The sequence below is a fragment of the Rhinoraja longicauda genome, chromosome 5 (assembly GCF_053455715.1).
Source record: "Rhinoraja longicauda isolate Sanriku21f chromosome 5, sRhiLon1.1, whole genome shotgun sequence".
Classification (NCBI taxonomy): domain Eukaryota; kingdom Metazoa; phylum Chordata; class Chondrichthyes; order Rajiformes; family Arhynchobatidae; genus Rhinoraja; species Rhinoraja longicauda.
Window position 1 is genome coordinate 24,369,749 of NC_135957.1, and position 12,994 is coordinate 24,382,742.

Consider the following 12,994-nt stretch of genomic DNA (forward strand, 5'->3'; position numbering starts at 1 on the left):
ACCTTCCGTAGAGACCATTCCCGCCGCAACTCCCTGGTTAACTCATCTATTCTCACCCGAACCACCCTCTCCCCAGATACCTTCCCCTGTAGCCGCAGAAGATGCAACACCTGTCCCTATACCTCCTCCATTGACTCTGTCCAGGGATCCCGACAGTCCTTTCAGGTTAGGCAGAGGTTCACTTGCACCTCCTCCAACCCCATCTACTGTATCCATTGTTCACGATGTTTGGCTCTTATACATCAGTGAGACCAAACGTAGACTGGGTGATCGTTTCGCTGAACACCTTCGCTTGTCTGATCTCCCGATTGCTAAACACATTAACTCTCCTTCCCATTCCCACACAGACCTTTCTGTCCTCCATTATCAGAGTGAGGCTAAACGCAAATTGGAGGAACAGCATCGCATATTTCGTTTGGGCAGCTCACAGCCCAGTGATATGAATATTGAGTTTCCCTTATCCATAATTAGTCTGAAGAAGGGTCTCGACCTGAAACGGCACCCATTCCTTCTCTCCAGAGATGCTGCCTGTCCCGCTGAGATAATCCAGCTTTTTGTGTCTACGGTTTAAACCAGCATTCTTACACATATCATCCATCACCTTCTACTCAAAAAGAAAAGGAAAATGAATATGAAAATAGAAGAGGAGAGAAGCAAGCAATGAGAACCAGGATAGAAGGAGATGGAAAATGAGGGATATATAAACATTCCTGAATGGCAACAGCATGGAAGAAGGTCTATAAAAGAAATGTATCTATTCCCACTGTGCCTTCGATCTCCCTTATCCTTGCAATTTCTTTCCTTTCAGATACTAATCCAGCTCATTTTTGATTGCTGCAATTGAATCTGCCCCCAGTATTAATAAGGTAGTAGATTCTGAACGCTAACTGCTCATTTTGTTTTTAAAATGTTACATCACCTTTGGTTCTTTTGTGAATAACCTTTATTTTTACAAAAAGGTTTTTGAACCTGCCATCAATGGGAACAGTTTGCACCCATTTTGTCATTCCTTTAAATGATGTTGGGTATCTCTTCAAGAACTTCTTGTAACCTCCTCTATTCTAAGGTGAACAATACCAACTTCTCCAATCTATTCACTTAAAGTTCTTCATCCCTGGAATAATTTTGGTATATTTCCAAAATCTTTACATTTTTACAATACAGTGTTGCTCATAAATGGACAGTATAGCAGTTGCACTGAACCAATGTTTTATAAAGGTTAATTGTGAGTTCTGTGCTTGCCTCTAAAAATAAAGTCCACAATCCCACGTGGTATTTCTGAATCATTTTCACAAGTGCAATGCCAAGTTAAATGATCTGTGCACGTATAACCTTGGACCTTATAGTTCTTGGTCCTTTTAAAATTGAGCTCTAAAAGGGCTTTAGGCTGCCGCTTCCTAATCTTCCTACCAAAATGCATAATTTCTCAGCATCAACTTTAATCTTCTGACCACCTGTATCTTCCATTAGCCTGAGTATATCTCCTCCTCATACTGTGCCTCCAGGTTTTGTGTTATCTAAGATTTTTAAATTATGCCCCAAGTTCAAATTGTTAGTATATGTTAAGGAAAGCAATGGATCTAGTATTGACTCCTGGGGGAACACTCGAAAACCAACAGCAGGCCACTTAGAACAAATCAACAGAATCATTGAAGACAGTTTGGTTTGTGAAGGGGTTGACTTGGCTAGTATCTGGAATGGCGGGTTATCTTATGGGGAAAGGTTGTATTGCTGATGAGTGAAATGACAATATTGAAGCACTTAAGATCCTGAGGGTTCTTGATAGGGTAGATTTAGAGAAGATACTCCAATTGTGCAGAATTTAAAACTAGGGGTCAGTGTTTAAAAATAAAGAGTCATCCTTATGAAGTATTTTCTTTCTTTCTCTCTGGAAGTGGGGATTAGAGGCCCCATGATTTGAAAAACAGTGCAGATCTGGCACTTAATATATTTAGAAAGGCAACAGAAAGGAAAAGGTGGGAGAGCAGGACAGCAACAGTGGTTTGTAAGTGGGACATTGGAAAATTCAAATGATATGTTGGCAGAAGACAAGACTGTAGATCGGTGAATCTTGTAATTATTTTCTACCAGCTGATTTGTGCATAATAAATTACAAGCTACAAAATTAATGAATAGCAAGGTAGCATGAGTAGAATATGCATCCTATACCATGTAGAAGTTGTGGTTAATTTCCACCCACCATATATCCCTTCTTCTGGCTTTACATTTTACTCCTGTATCCTTAGCTGACATCCTGTTGTCTCCTTTTCACCTCTGGCCTATGTCACCATCCCCATCTATCTACCAATCACCCTCCCTCACTAGCATCCACCTATCATTTGCCAGATTTTGCCCCACCCTTCCCTCTCTTTTCCAGCTTTCTCACTTGTATTCCATCTGTCTGAAGAAACACCCAACCTGAAATATCGTCAGTCTATTCTCTTTACAGATGTTGCCCAACCTGCTGAGCTCTCTGACCCCTCTCACCCTGGCCACAAACTCTTTGAAATACTTCCCTGAGTTTGGGGTATCAGGGACTATCAAAGCCGCCACAGCCAGACATAAACACAGCATCTTCCCACGAGCAATAGTTCTACCCAACACCCAAAAGTCTGTAGCCTCTTTTTACTCTGGTACTTTATTTTCACATGTTTAAATTATAATGTTTTATTTTTAATTGTCTGTTGTATAGCGTGTTTTTACCATTTACGAGCAAAACATCAAGGCAAATTCCTTGTATGTATACATACTTGGCCAATAATTTTTTTATTCATTCATTATTCATTCACTTTGTTTTGTGCTTAAGATCTGCAGTCTCTTGTGTCTCCTTTAAGTCCAAACGTTTGGGCAATTTTGAATTAGGTTTTCTTTCTTTCTCTAGTTTTTCTTTCTCTAGTTTCTAATAATGTTTATATATATATATATATTTCAAGTAACACCAGATAAATTATTTTTCAATAATTTTATTCAATAATGTGTATATTTTAAAAATATGTTCATGAGAGACAAACATAATTTATAGGTTGAACAATTGTTTTTGTTCTCTAAACTTCAGAAAGTATTAAGCTGAGTGAAAGCGTTTGTGTGTAGGGTTGGAAAATGCAAGCTGCAACCAGCTATAATAGACCACGAAATTGAATTTCAAAAATAAGAGCTGAACAACAGACTTTATCATGACAGCATTTGTGCAACTGTGGCATTAAGGAGCCATGGTTAAACCAAAGTCCAGGGGATCAATGGGGAAAAGCTCCAATAGTTGTAATTATAGATTATAGTCAAGTCAAGTCAATTTTATTTGTATAGCACATTTAAAAACAACCCACGTTGACCAAAGTGCTGTACATCTGATTAGGTACTAAGGAAAAAAAATGAAACATACTGTAGCACGCAAACAGTTCACAGCGCCTCCTCAATGAGCCTCAAACGCTAGGGAGTAGAAATAGGTTTTGAGCCTGGACTTAAAGGAGTCAATGGAGGGAGCAGTTCTGATGGGGAGAGGGATGCTGTTCCACAGTCTAGGAGCTGCAACCGCAAAAGCGCGGTCACCCCTGAGCTTAAGCCTAGACCGCGGGATAGTGAGTAGCCCCAAGTCGGCTGACCTGAGGGACCTGGAGTTAGAGAGGGGGGTTAGAAGATTTTTGATGTAGGGGGGGGAATGTCCATTTAGGGCTTTATACGTGAATAGGAGGAGCTTGAAGTTGATTCTGTACCGTACAGGGAGCCAGTGGAGAGAGGCCAGAATCAGGGTGATGTGGTCCCTTTTATGGGTACCCGTTGTCGTGAGATAAACGAGAATTCCGATTTACTTAAACTTTATTTAAGCTTTAAGTAACTCATTTCATTAATACATCTCTTCGAAACGCCTGGAAATTATCACTGATTCCACAGGCCTCGCCGCCTGGGAATCATGCGCATGCGCACATTCCCGCGCATGCACACATTACCGCACACGCGCACATTCCCGCACACGCGCACATTACCGCGCACGCGCACATTACCGCACACTTCATTCTCCCCTCCTATTTATAAGTGAGACGGTCAGGAGGTTTAGTAGATCTTGATGACCGTCGCAGCACTGGAGCATCAGGAGATAATGGTGTTTCCATAGCTGGTGGTACATATGTTGCTTGGTCATCAACTTCACTCATATTGTTATTTACATTTTCAATTTTAGAATTACTTGTAGAAGTTTTCATAGGAGATGATGGGAGTGTTGAAGGAAGTTCTCGATTATCAAGGAGTGATGGAGCTGATGGAGAAGATGGACATGGTGCAAGGTCACGAAGTGAGACAGTTGACTGACGTCCATCCCGATACTTGATAGTTGCATAAGAAGGGTTGACATCAGTCAGTTCAACTTCATCAACAAGGGGCTCATTCTTATTTGATCGGATATACCGACGAAGCAGCACAGTCCCAGGGCTAGTCAACCATGATGGCAGAGAAGTACCACTAGAAGAACGCCGTTTGAAGTTAAAGAACCGCTCATGTGGAGTAGTATTGGTAGCGGTTGACAGTAGAGATCTGATGGAGTGTAATGCATCTGGTAGAACACATTCCCACTGCTGATCTGGTAAGTCATTTGACTTTAAAGCCAGTTTCACTGCTTTCCAAATGATTCCGTTATACCTCTCAACCTGACCATTTCCAATAGGATGATATGGTGTTGTTTTACTTGTTGCAATTCCTCTATTAGAAAGGTGGTCCTTTAAATCTTTCGACATGAATGAGGCGCCCCTATCAGAATGTATGTAACTTGGAAATCCACAGAATGAAAACAGTTGATCTAAACATTTGATAACCGTAGCAGCTGACATATTTCGACAAGGAAAAGCAAATGGAAACCTCGAATATTCATCAATTATGGTAAGTATATAAACATTTTGAGAGGAGGATGGTAAAGGCCCTTTGAAGTCAATACTCAAACGTTCCATAGGTTGAGTAGCTTTGATCAATCTTCCTTCTTGAGGACGGAAGAACCTTGGTTTTAATTCAGCACAGATTCTACACGAAGCACACGTCATCTTCACATCTTCTGTAGAGAAAGGTAAGTTTTTGGAACGAACATAGTGTAACATACGAGTGACTCCAGGATGACACAGCCCATTGTGAAGATCAGTGAGTGCAGAAGAATGAACAGAGGCACAAAATGCTCGAGTTAAGGTATCCGGAGCAACATTATCCCTACCAGGGCGGTACTCAATTGAATAACTATAAGCAGATAATTCAATCCTCCATCCATGAATTTTACTGTTTTTAATCTTCGTTCGCTTCCGATTATCTAGCATAAAAGCTACTGAACGCTGATCTGTTATCAAAGTGAAGTGCCGGCGAGCAAGGAAATGACTCCATTTCCTCACTGCTTCAATAATTGCAGTAGCTTCCTTTTCAACGGGTGGGTAATGCAATTCACTACCTTGGAGAGTACGAGACATGAAAGCCACTGGTCGTCCTCCTTGATTTAATGTTGCTGATACTGCTAAATCAGAGGCATCACATTCAACAACAAAGGGGAGATCCTCATCGATGGCGTGTAATGTCGCAGATTCTAATTGTTTCTTTAAAGAAGTAAAGGCACCAATTGCTGTAGAGTCAAGGGGGAAAGATTTTGCTCTAATCAAAGGTTGAATTTTGTCAGAGAAATTCGGTATCCATTTTGCGTAATATGCAAACATGCCAAGAACCCTTCGTAAAGAGTTTAATGTAGCTGGAACAGGTATCTCTTGGAGTGGGCGGAGTCTCTCTGGATCAGGCTTGATCGTATCATTTCCAACCCAATAACCAAGAATATTAATTGATGGCACTGACATTATTGACTTAGCCTCATTTAATGTTAGATTTTTAGAATGTACAACTTCTAACCCTTCTTGCTATGGAGGGCGTGCAGCGTAGGTTCACTAGATTAATTCCCGGAATGGCGGGACTGTCGTATGTTGAAAGGCTGGAGCGATTGGGCTTGTATACACTGGAATTTAGAAGGATGAGGGGGGATCTTATTGAAACATATAAGATAATTAGGGGATTGGACACATTAGAGGCAGATAACATGTTCCCAATGTTGGGGGAGTCCAGAACAAGGGGCCACAGTTTGAGAATAAGGGGTAGGCCATTTAGAACGGAGATGAGGAAGAACTTTTTCAGTCAGAGGGTGGTGAAGGTGTGGAATTCTCTGCCTCAGAAGGCAGTGGAGGCCAGTTCGTTGGATGCTTTCAAGAGAGAGCTGGATAGAGCTCTTAAGGATAGCGGAGTGAGGGGGTATGGGGAGAAGGCAGGAACGGGGTACTGATTGATAGTGATCAGCCATGATCGCATTGAATGGCGGTGCTGGCTCGAAGGGCTGAATGGCCTACTCCTGCACCTATTGTCTATTGTCTATTGTCTATTGTTGCACATTTTTAAAATCTAACATTAAATGAGGCTAAGTCAATAATGTCAGTGCTATGGCGAGTCCGAAACTTGTTGGTTGTAAGAGGAGTTTATTGCAGCCGCAATATTCGGATACAGAGTTAAACAACAAGGTAAAGGACAACCAATACAAACTTACTGTCTTCCTTGAAGACTTCGCCGAACTGACTCAATCGGGCGCCAAACGCGCACATGACATCGCTGGCCAATCAGCGATGTCGCTCTCTGGACCAATCCCTATGGTCGCGTTCCCACGTGACCTCGCTGGCCAATCCGAGGGTTCGACGACCTGGACCATTCTCTATGGTCGCTACATGACCCCCCCCAGAACCCGAGGTGCGGAACCTAGCAGGGAGCCGGATTTCGCGACCATAACGAGTACGGAGAGGGACAGCCTGAACCACAGGAGCCGGAGGTTCCGGACTTGGCGGAACAGCCGGAACGAGAGGTTCTGGAGGAACTACCGGAACGGGGGGTCCTGGAGGGACTGCCGGAACGGGGGGTCCTGGAGGAACTGTCGGAACGGGGGGTCCCGTACTGAGCAGAACTAACGGAGGTCGGCCTCTCCTAGGGGTTTGACCGACCAGGACTGGTTGATCCGGGTCCAAATGGGCAGGTTTGAGCCGGGACACCGAGACGAGCTCACTCTTGCCGCACATGTCTAAGGTGAAGGTAGCCGTTCCCTTACGTAAAACCCGGAACGGCCCTTGATAGACCCTCTGCAACGGGGCGCGATGGGCATCTTTACGCAGAAAAACAAACTCACAGTCCTTCAGGGAAGACGGTTCATGTACCATGGGACACCCATGACGTGAAGTCGGAACTGGAGCCAGGGAGCCCACCCGTTCCCGGAGAGATGCTAACACTGATGGGACTGTAGGCAGCAGGTCTGAAGGGTCCGGAAACAGATCTCAGGGTACTCGAAGTGTCGAGCCATATACTAGCTCTGCGGACGACGCACCGAGATCTGGCTTAGGAGCAGTCCGGATGCCCAAAAGAACCCAAGGGAGTTGGTCTACCAAGTCCGGGCCTTCAAGCCTTGCACTGAGGGACGCCTTAAGTTGGCGGTGGAACCTTTCTACGAGTCCATTTGCTTGGGGGTGATATGCAGTCGTGGGTTGTACCTTGGACCCGTACAGTTCTGCCAGCGCGGCCCAGAGGGACGAAGTGACCTGTGGCCCTCTGTCAGTGGTAATAACTGCCGGGACCCCGAAACGAGCTACCCAATGAAGGGCCAAAGTCCTAGCACAAGACGCTGACGAAATATCAAACAATGGGAAAGCCTCTGGCCACCGGGTGAACCGATCCACCACCGTGAGGAGGTGGGTGTAGCCCCGGGAGGAAGGCAAAGGCCCGACCAAATCCACGTGGATGTGGAAAAAACGAACAGCCGGGACCTCGAAATCCTGTACGGGGGGCTGGACGTGGCGCTGGACTTTAGCGGTCTGACAGGGCACGCAGGAACGTGCCCACCCCGCTACCTGTTTCCGCAGGCCATGCCAGACAAACCTCGCTGCTACCAAGGCAGAGGTGGAGCGGATGGACGGGTGCGCCAGCCCATGAATGGCATCGAAAACCCGGCGCTGAAGGGAGGGCGGTACTACCGGCCTGGGACGGGGAAGAGAAACATCGCACCAGACTTTCGTGCCCTCCGACCCACAAGCTACCTGGGCCAACTTCAATCCCGAAGTGGTGGACCGGTAAGCCGAAACGGTATCCGCTAGGAGCTGTGCCTCCGCAAGCTCCTTGGGATCCACTTCGCAGTCCACCGCCGAAATAGGGGGAAAAGCAGGTCTAGACAGGGCGTCAGCAACGGCATTAAGCTTACCCGCGACATGACGGACATCGGTGGTAAATTCGGAGATAGCGGTCAGGTGCCGCTGCTGGCGGGCCGACCATGGGTCAGACAATTTCAAAAAAGCAAATGTTAATGGCTTGTGGTCCGTAAATGCCACAAATGGGCGGCCCTCGAGGAAGTACCTGAAATGACGAACAGCTAAATAGAGAGCCAGAAGCTCTCGGTCAAATGCGCTATACTTCAGCTCGGCCGAATTTAGTTGCCGGCTGAAAAACGCTAAAGGCTGCCAACGGCCACCGACCTGCTGCTCCAGAACCCCGCCCACCGCCACGTCAGAGGCGTCAACCGTCAGGGCCGTGGGGGCGGAGGGGCTCGGATGGACCAACATGGTGGCGTCTGCCAAAGCTGCCTTAGCTGCTGTAAAAGCCGACTCAGCGGTCGGGGACCACAACAACTCTACCGGATTCCCTGCAAGGCATTGGAAGAGTGGGCGCATGACTCGCGCAGCTGCCGGAACGAACCTATGGTAGAAATTAACCATGCCTACGAACTCCTGTAGCCCTTTTACTGTGGTGGGCCTAGGAAATGCCCGGATAGCCTCCACCTTTTCGGGCAAAGGGCAGGTGCCGGCAGGGGTAATTCTGTGCCCTAGAAAATCAAGAGCAGGAAGGCCGAATTGACATTTGGAGGGTTGGATTATGAGCCCGTGGTCTTGGAGCCGCTGGAACACGGTCCGCAAATGGGCCTGGTGTTCCTGCACGGAGGGGCTGGCTACCAGGATGTCGTCTAAATAAATAAACAAAAACGGTAAACCCCGGCCCACGCTGTCCATCAGTCGCTGGAAAGCCTGTGCCGCGTTCTTTAAACCGAAAGGCATACGCAACCATTCAAACAACCCGAACGGAGTAATTGTTGCAGTTTTCTGTATGTCCTCCGGTCGCACCGGAATCTGATGGTATCCTCGCACCAAATCGATTTTGGAAAACACCACCGCTCCTTCCAGCCCAGATGAAAAATCCTGTAGGTGCGGTATGGGGTAGCGATCAGCCGTGGTGACAGCATTGAGACGCCGATAATCGCCACATGGTCTCCACCCCCCAGATGCTTTGGAGACCATGTGTAACGGCGAGGCCCACGGGCTGTCAGACTGACGGACAATTCCCATTTCCTCCATTTTCCTGAACTCCGCCCTTGCCACCACCAGTTTGTCTGGCGGTAGTCTCCTGGCCCGAGCGAAAACGGGAGGGCCTTCGGTGCGGATGTGATGGACCACACCGTGCTTAGCCGAAGGCGTGTCAAAACGTTGGACGAGCAGCTCCGGAAACTCTGCCAGAATCGCAGCATACGAGTCGGGGGCCGCGACGACGGCCTGGACAGTAGGGCTGGGCGAGGAGGCGATTGTCGGAGCGACGTGCTCATCTTCGGCGGAGGGTCGGAGGTCGTTACCGCGGACATCAGGAACCAGTGAAAAAGCCCAGAGAAAATCTGCGCCCAGGATCGCTTGTTTGACGTCGGCTATGATGAATGGCCATTCGTACGTGCGGAGGCCTAACACAAGGGACATCTTCCGTGTACCGAAAGTGCGAATTGGGCTGCCATTAACCGCGATGAGGGTGGGACCTGTCTTACCCGATCTGGTTTCGAGGTCGGTCGGCGGCACTATGCTGACGATGGCTCCCGTGTCTACCAAAAATTCTGTGTCCGTGAATCGATCATGGACATAGAGGCGCCGGTTCTGGCCAATCGTAACTGCCCCTATGTACGATCGGCCGAGGCATTTCCCGCGAAGGTACAAGGCAAACGACAGTTGCGGGATTCGTTACCCCATCGTAGGTGATAATAGCACCAGCCGCGCTTGTGCGGATCTTTTTGGCGGGCTTTCTGAGAATTGGCGGGAGACATGGCGCCATCTTGCCGTCGCTGTGGCGTGGTCACTGATGTCGAGACTTTGTTGATCGAACCACTCGTCTTGTTTTTTGCCGCTATGAGCGCGTCCGCTTTCGCTGCATATGCTTCGGGGTCCTTAAAAGAACAATCCGTGAGCAGCAGTCGGACATCCTCGGGAAGTTTCTCGCGGAATGCCTGCTCGAACATAGGGCAATCCGTATGCTCACCGGCTAGCATCATCATTTCGGCCATGAGGACGGAAGGCAGTTGGTCTCCAAGATCCGGTAGGTGCAGAAGTTTTGCCGCACCACCATGCTTATTAAACCCGAAGGTTCGCAGTAATACTTTCTTCATGGCCTCGTACTTGTTTTCCGCAGGTGGATTCACGATGAACCGCATCACGCGCTTGGTTGTGTCCGGCGATAGAGCGCTGACGAGGTAGAAGTACTTCGTGGATTCGTCCGACACCTTCTTTATATGAAATTGAGCCTCGGCGTGGATAAACCAAGCTTGCGGTGCGTGCGTCCAAAACAACGGTAGATGAACGCCTGCCGCGCTTGACTCCGGTGTGCCCTGCTCGGTCATCGTCAACGAGGCGTCGGGTTCCTGCTCAGTCGGTGATCGTCCAGATCACGTCGGGGTCACCAATATGGCGAGTCCGAAACTTGTTGGTTGTAAGAGGAGTTTATTGCAGCCGCAATATTCGGATACAGAGTTAAACAACAAGGTAAAGGACAACCAATACAAACTTACTGTCTTCCTTGAAGACTTCGCCGAACTGACTCAATCGGGCGCCAAACGCGCACATGACATCGCTGGCCAATCAGCGATGTCGCTCTCTGGACCAATCCCTATGGTCGCGTTCCCACGTGACCTCGCTGGCCAATCCGAGGGTTCGACGACCTGGACCATTCTCTATGGTCGCTACAGTGCCATCAATTAATATTCTTGGTTATTGGGTTGGAAATGATACGATCAAGCCTGATCCAGAGAGACTCCGCCCACTCCAAGAGATACCTGTTCCAGCTACATTGAAATGAGTTACTTAAATTGTCGTGAGATAAACGAGAATTCCGATTTACTTAAACTTTATTTAAGCTTTAAGTAACTCATTTCATTAATACATCTCTTCGAAACGCCTGGAAATTATCACTGATTCCACAGGCCTCGCCGCCTGGGAATCATGCGCATGTGCACATTCCCGCGCATGCGCACATTACCGCACACGCGCACATTCCCGCACACGCGCACATTACCGCACACGCGCACATTACCGCACACTTCACCCGTCGGGAGTCTCGCTGCGGCGTTTTGGACCAGTTGCAGGCGGGACAGGGAAGATTGGCTGATCCCAGTGTATAGGGAGTTGCAGTAGTCTAGGCGGGAGGAAATGAAAGCGTGAATGATTTTTTCTGTGTCGTCGAATTGGAGGAAAGGTTTGATTTTAGCTATGGTTCGAAGATGGAAGAAGCTGGCTTTTACCACAGCGTTGACTTGCTTATCAAATTTTAATGCAGAGTCAAATATCATGCCGAGGTTTTTGACATGCGGTTTGACTAGGCAGGATAGACTTCCAAGACTGCCTGTTATCGATTTGATGGAGTCGGGGGGGCCGAATAGGATGACCTCAGACTTGCTCTCATTTAATTGGAGGAAGTTCTGTGCCATCCAACATTTTATGTCCTCAAGGCAGTGTAAGAGGCTGTTTAAATTTGACTGGTTGTTGGGTTTCAGGGGGAGGTAAAGCTGAATGTCATCGGCATAGCAGTGGAAAGAAATGCTGTGCCTTTGAATGATTTGGCCAAGGGGGAGCATGTATAGAGAGAAGAGAATGGGGCCTAGGATGGAGCCTTGCGGAACTCCGCAGGAGAGGCTAGCTGGAGCAGAGGAATAACTGCCTATGTTGATGGCGAAACTTCTATCTTTGAGGTACGAAGCGAACCAGCTCAGGGCAGTGCCATCAATGCCAACCGCGTACCGGAGACGGTCAATAAGGATGGTGTGGTCCACTGTATCGAACGCTGCGCTGAGGTCGAGAAGGAGCAGGATTGCACAGTCGCCGGTGTCGATGGCGAGAAGCAGGTCGTTGTGTACCTTCAACAAGGCAGACTCTGTGCTGTGGTGGGCTCTGAAACCTGACTGGAAACTTTCCAGGATGGTGTATTGGTGCAGGTAGGGCACTAATTGGTTTAGAATTGCCTTTTCAAGGACTTTTGACAGGAATGGCAGTTTGGAAATGGGTCTGTAGTTGCTAGGCAAGGTGGGGTCTAGGTTAGGTTTTTTCAGTAGGGGCTGGACCACCGCGTGCTTGAAACTGGTTGGAACAGTGCCAGTGGCTAGAGAACTGTTGATAATAGAGAGGATGCTGGGACTGGCTATTGCAATGACATCCTTCAGAAGGGCAGTGGGGGCAGGATCAAGGGGGCAGGTTGCAGGTTTCATAGCGGAGTGTCTATATTATCCTTTGCAGAAAGGAAATTAGTATGATTTTGGAGATCAATCAAACCAAGATGGGATTTCCTCAGGTAAGCCCAATCATTTTTGGCTGCTTCATCAGTGTTTTTGCATTTACTATAATGAAAAGAGTGGGGATATATGCTGACGATTGAAGTCTCCCCAAAGCTGTACAATATGAACAAACTTCCTTACTTTTAACTTAAATTCCATGCAAAGAAGCAGATTTTCATTTACCTTCCTAATTGGTTGTTCTTCATTTATATTTCCTTCTCGAAATAAATCATAGATCTTGCATTGAATCCTATTTTTTTTTGTCACCTCATTTCTTGGAAGAGGTTTGAGCAGATCTGATGTATAAATGAAGGCAATACCCCTTATTGGGGTAAGAAATTTGAACTAGAGCAAATATAATTAAGATAATTGGCAAAAGAACTAAAACTAACATTA

At 47.3% G+C, this 12,994-nt stretch overlaps 1 protein-coding gene across 7 annotated transcripts in view; it reads left to right on the forward strand.

Moving 5' to 3' along the window:
- Positions 1-12,994, forward strand: part of tsnax (translin-associated factor X) — a 61,780-nt gene that overhangs the window by 2,062 nt on the left and 46,724 nt on the right. For 2 of the 7 annotated variants that reach the window (XM_078399138.1, XM_078399140.1), the window contains exon 2: positions 809-866. The exons of 4 other annotated variants lie outside the window; for them this stretch is intronic. The gene's annotated coding sequence lies outside the window, so the exon portion shown is untranslated. Of the gene's footprint in view, positions 1-808; positions 867-12,994 lie in introns of those variants that run through there. One more of the 7 variants, XM_078399143.1, reaches the window with a different exon arrangement.